Source organism: Vombatus ursinus, unplaced genomic scaffold (assembly GCF_900497805.2).
Source record: "Vombatus ursinus unplaced genomic scaffold, bare-nosed wombat genome assembly UNPS02014291.1, whole genome shotgun sequence".
NCBI lineage: Eukaryota > Metazoa > Chordata > Mammalia > Diprotodontia > Vombatidae > Vombatus > Vombatus ursinus.
Window position 1 is genome coordinate 531,828 of NW_020954069.1, and position 5,691 is coordinate 537,518.

Sequence of the window (5,691 nt, forward strand, 5' to 3'; positions counted from 1 at the left end):
GGTTGTACAGGTGTTTCAAAACTCCTTAATGATCAATCACAAAACCTCCAGAATATGCCAAGATATTTGTAGCTATTCTAACTTTCCCTGTAACCTCCATGAAGGAGCATTCAGAGATGCAGAGGGAAGGGAGTAAGTAAGCCTCAGGGAACCAAAAAGCAACTGCAGGTTTCCCCAATTCCCTAGCCCGAAGGGAATTAACTATAATTGACCCTACACTTCCAGGTAGGGCATCCATCCTTGTCCTCTATGCTGCAGAAGGTTTACCCAGGTCCTTGGCCTCAAACTGACCCAGTGGACCAAGAACCTGAGAGCATCAGACAAAGTGAAAGACAGGACTGTAACTGTCTGCCTGAAAATCACCTTCAAGCCTTGGTACTTGTAGAGTGACCCCAACTGCAGAGCAAGAAAGGAGGGGCGGGGTGAGGCTCACATACCTTCCAGTCTTGGCTGGAGAAGAATTTGAGTTCGGCAGTTTCCTGGTATGGGCCACCAAAATGATGTGGTTTAAGGGCTCAGTGGTCCTGGAACCCCAAAATCACAACACGGGGGTCCTGCATGAAAGAATTCAACCCAAGCTTTCTTTCAGCCAAAGACAAGGTTTATTAGAACACTGTCATATTGTAAGGAGTCTGAACATGGTTTAGCAGTGGCTAGATAATAAGAATTCCAACAGTGGCTAGATTATAAGAATCTAAGCCCAAAATTTGTTCTTTTCTAAAACAGGAAAGGCTAAATCAGAAGATGAGGCATCAAAACTGATTTGGAACACGGAGAAAGGCAAGAATTTTGCTTAACAGCAAAGAGTGAGAAAAGAATAATAAGGAGAGAATATAGTAGAAGCAAAGTGTGACAGGCTACTGAAGCATAGTCTCATATGGCCAATATAGTTTAGGAGTAGCAATCATGTCTTTTCCACATCAAATTCTGTCTCAGAACTAATGTCTCATATTAAAATTAATTTATCCATTGGAAATATAAACACTTTATTGAAAATGTTATTCTTATTTATATGAATTAGAATCATTTCAAATATACTTTAATTTTATTTCAGTATTTGTATTTAAATCTACATTTCCTAGAAACCTAGAATAATGGGATTTTGAGATGACAGTGCATAGCAGAAAACATAGAATGCTAGCAATTGAATAGTAGATGTTAGTAGATAGATATCGGATAGTATTATATATGCAAAATGTTCTAATTGGAAGAAAACCTGAAACATAGTGGGTATGATGTCAAACTTTGATCTATCTTAAAATGTAGATCATAATAAACAATCTATAAGGAGCCTTACACAATGGAATAAATAATAACTGAGATAAAAATTACCTTAATTCATATTTTGAAATAGGGAAGAGATGAAAGCTTAGCATGTGAGATTTGGAAGATAATTTATAGATCATTTAATCTTTTAAATCCTTATTTTACAGAGAAAAGAAGCAGAGGACCAAGAGAGAAGTAATTTATCTGTCCTGTAGTCAACATTTCCATGTAACACTTTAAAATGTTAGGAAAAAATCTCACAATTGTGGTGGAATTTGTTCTTCTTGGATTTTCTGACCTACCCAAACTTCAAGATGTTCTTTTTGGAATTTTCTTGATCATGTACATGAGTATTCTGTTAGGGAATATTCTCATCATCCTAATAACCAAGACTGATCCAAGTCTTCAAACACCCATGTATTTTTTCCTTGGAAATTTTTCCTTCTTGGAAATATGCTACACATCAGTTACTCTCCCAAGAATGATGATGGATCTTTGGACAAAGAAAAGAAATATTTCTTTCTTAGACTGTGCTTTACAACTTTGCTTCCTACTTATGCTAGGAGGTACTGAGTGCTTGCTCCTGGCTGTGATGGCGTATGACCGCTATGTGGCCATTTGTAAACCTCTTTATTACTCTCTAATTATGAACTACAAAGTGTGCATCCAATTGGTCATTGGTTCATGGATCAGTTCAATGCCAATTGTAATAGGGCAGACATACCAGATTTTCTCTCTGCCCTTCTGTGGGTCTAATAAACTCAATCATCTTTTCTGTGATATGCCCCCATTACTGAAGCTAGCCTGTGGTAACAAACTTATGAATGAGTTCTCGATCTATGCTGATGCTGTGCTGTTTGCTATGGTTCCATTTCTTTTGATCCTTGGGTCCTATATCAAAATCATAACTACCATTCTGGAGATGCCCTCAGTCACTGGGAGATATAAAGCCTTTTCTACTTGCTCTTCCCACCTCATAGTAGTAGTCTTATTCTTTGGTTCCGCTATCATTACATATTCAATACCCAAGTCCAATAGTTTGTCAAGTATGGACAAAGTGCTCTCTCTTTTCTACACTATTGTGACACCAATGTTTAACCCCATGATATATAGTTTAAGGAACAAGGATGTAATTGCTGCCCTAAAGAATTTATTACCTAAAGGGCTTGTATTATGAATCTTATATGTAAATTTATAGATTCTGCTTCCTTTTTTTCTTCATTTATCTCAAAATTCTTATGTTTTTCCTTTCCTAATCCTTTCTATGGTCTTTATTTGAAAACTTTATTATTCATTCCATATACTCACAAATTCAAAAAAATAGACACTTTTTTTAAATTTTCCACCTGTTTTCAGTAATACTTATGAGGCAAGAAATGAAAATAATCCACCATTAATTATTACCAATGTATTTTAGGAACCATCTTCCATCTTGAAGTGAATAAGAAAACTAATTCAATTAGCTGAATTATGCATAATAAGAAAATGCTCTGCAGTCAGTGTAAACAAAATGGGATGAACTCAAAATTTCTATAAGCATACTAGAGAAGTATATTAAAGTTCCTTATAATAATTATAAAGTTTTATTGAGAGTATGAGTGATTGTCATAGATGAACAGATTTAAAATACTCACCCTTATATATGTGTGTGTAAACATGTGTGTGTCATAGAGGATAAAACACTAGACTTAGAATGAGGAAAAATTAAATTCCATTCCTGTCTCAGGCATATACTAGTGTGTTAAACTGGACAAGTCACTTAACCTCTTTTAGCTCCTGATTCTTACCTGTAAAATGAGGATTCTAATAACATATACTTCATGGGGTTTTGTGAAGATAATATGACTTAATGTGTAAAATATTTTGGTAACTTTAAAGTCCTAGAAGACAAAGCTCAGGCTTTGGAGTGAAGAAGGACTAGTTTCAAGTCATAATGCTCATGTAAAATGTTTTTTTTTTTTGACAATGGGCAAAACAGTTAATCTATCACTAATATAGATAACTTTAAAATGTTTATTTGTAAACCTCCTTTAGTAGACGGATGTTTCTTATATAAGAGGTCATATTATCAGTAAAATAGCAGATCAAATCATTATTCATATACAGAAATAGTATCATTGAAACTAAGAAAAAAGCAAACCTGATGCAAAATGAGATTTTCCAATGCCTGAGAGTTATTAAAAAGGTGAGTGCTTTAAAATACTGTTGTTAGAGATGTACATTAGTAAAGCCATTCTGGAAATCAATCTGTATCTTTATATTAAGTAAAATGTCTACATCCTTTGGCATAGATATTAAATTTCTCAGTTATTATCTCAAGTAGGTTAAAGAAAGATTCCCCATATTATAAAAGATTAATAGATATATGGAGTACTTTAAGGTTTTTACTGTGAGTCCTTTCTAGATAATATTACATTTGTTCCTCACATTAACCCTCTGAGGGAGGTTACATTATTATACTATATCTCAACTTTATAGGTATAGTAACTGTGACTGAGAGATTTTACATATACATTTACATTCACAAATACACACATATTCACACATATATGTGTATACATATATGGTTAGCTAAGTGGCAGAGTAGATAGAGTGCAGGGCCTGGAGTCAGGAAGACTCATCTTCCTGAGTCCAGATCTGACCACAGACACTTACTCGCTGTGTGACCTTGGGCAAGTCACTTCACCCTGTTTGCCTTAGTTTCCTTATGTGTGAAATGAGCTGGGAACTCAGACATGACTGCAAAATGACTGAAAAAATAAATGTTATAGATATATGTACATGCACATGTATATGTACATGGTAGTTATATATATATGTATATATATATACATATATATATATATATATATAGAAAAGAAAAAGGAAGAACAGCAGTAACAACAACACAGAAGAGTAGGAGCAGGCTTGAACAGGGTGTGGAGGATCTAGAAATCACCCCCAAATCAAGAAGATCTGAATTCATGTTCAGCCTCTGCCGTATACAGGCTGTGTGAGTGTGACCCTGGAGAAGTCATTTAAGCTCTTAGTACCCTCTGCAGCACTCCGAGACTTTAAGTTGCAAAGAAATTGCTAATATTTACATGCCAAATAGAAGCTAGATAGATAATAGATCTGCCTATACAATCTAGCTAGGTAGATGAAATAACTGAAACCAATCTATAGTTGCAATATTCTATATATTTGGATGCACACATAATTTATATCCATTATACCTACCTTTCAATTATATATATGTGTATATACACACATATATATTTCAATAATATATATATATAATACATGTATATATTGTGTATATATTCAACATGATTTGAGTATAGAATCTACAATTGTGACATTGACTTCACCACAGTTCTGGAAATAAATGATTAACCTGCTACATCTAAGTGGCTACATGCACCCCATTGTTTGTACTTCTCTGGAATGTCTGTATACTAGACAATAGTGACCTCTTTACAGGGTGTTAGGCTGTTTGTCCCCTAGAGTCATGTACAGGAGATGAAACACCTGAGCTAGAGTCTCAGAGCCTGATTCTTTGTACAAACACAAGAGGTCACTGATGACTTCAACATCTGCCTCATCATCCATTGATCTTAATGTCTTCTGAGAAATCACCTTAACAATCAGGTCAGCAGAAGTACTTTTGGAGCTTCTGTCTGGTACCAGGTAATCAGGTTTGTCCTGAATGTGTGCCATCCCTAGGTTTTGTTGGCCCTTTTCTCATTAATCCTAATCCCATTCAAATTATAGGCCCTCAGGAAAAGAAAATTGAATCCCTCCATAATAGGTGGACTGCTAATTATTTTTGGGGAGCTCTTTCCTAGAACTAGAGATTTGGGATATGATCTTCTGGTTGTTTTTGCTTACTTTGGGGTGAAAGAGAAATGTGAAGAATTGGGTAGATTTATAGGCGTATAGGAGTAGTTCCAAAAGTCAAAATAGTGATTTCTTATGAAGATCTCTGAAAATGATTTTCTAACTTTCAATTAAACCACCCATGTTCTTCTGAACTGATACCTTAATGATCCTATGAATAAAGAAATGAGATTATTCTGAAATGATATGTGTGGTAATCACTCAACAAAAATATTGATAACTTCTATCATCAAAACAGAAAATTCCCAACAGAATCCCTATTTAACTGATGTGATTCTGAGGCTTCAGTACTCTAAATTTCTCCATATGCTTAATTAATTTCTGAGTTGAATAAAGAAAAAAATGAACCCAATAGTATATTTGTGTGTACAGTATATGAAACTGCTGACAACAAATTGGGATATGGAAGGATGGCTTGCAACATAAATAACTAATTATCAAATCTGAAAAATCATTAAATTAAATGTATATGTATATATGTGTGTGTATATATATATGTATATATATATATATATACACATTAAGTCAAGGGCCTATTATTAATTT

At 34.4% G+C, this 5,691-nt stretch overlaps 1 pseudogene; it reads left to right on the top strand.

Moving 5' to 3' along the window:
- The first annotated feature begins 1,492 nt into the window (after nt 1–1,492).
- On the top strand, nt 1,493–2,443 carry LOC114042207 (annotated as a pseudogene).
- The last annotated feature ends 3,248 nt before the right edge of the window (nt 2,444–5,691 follow it).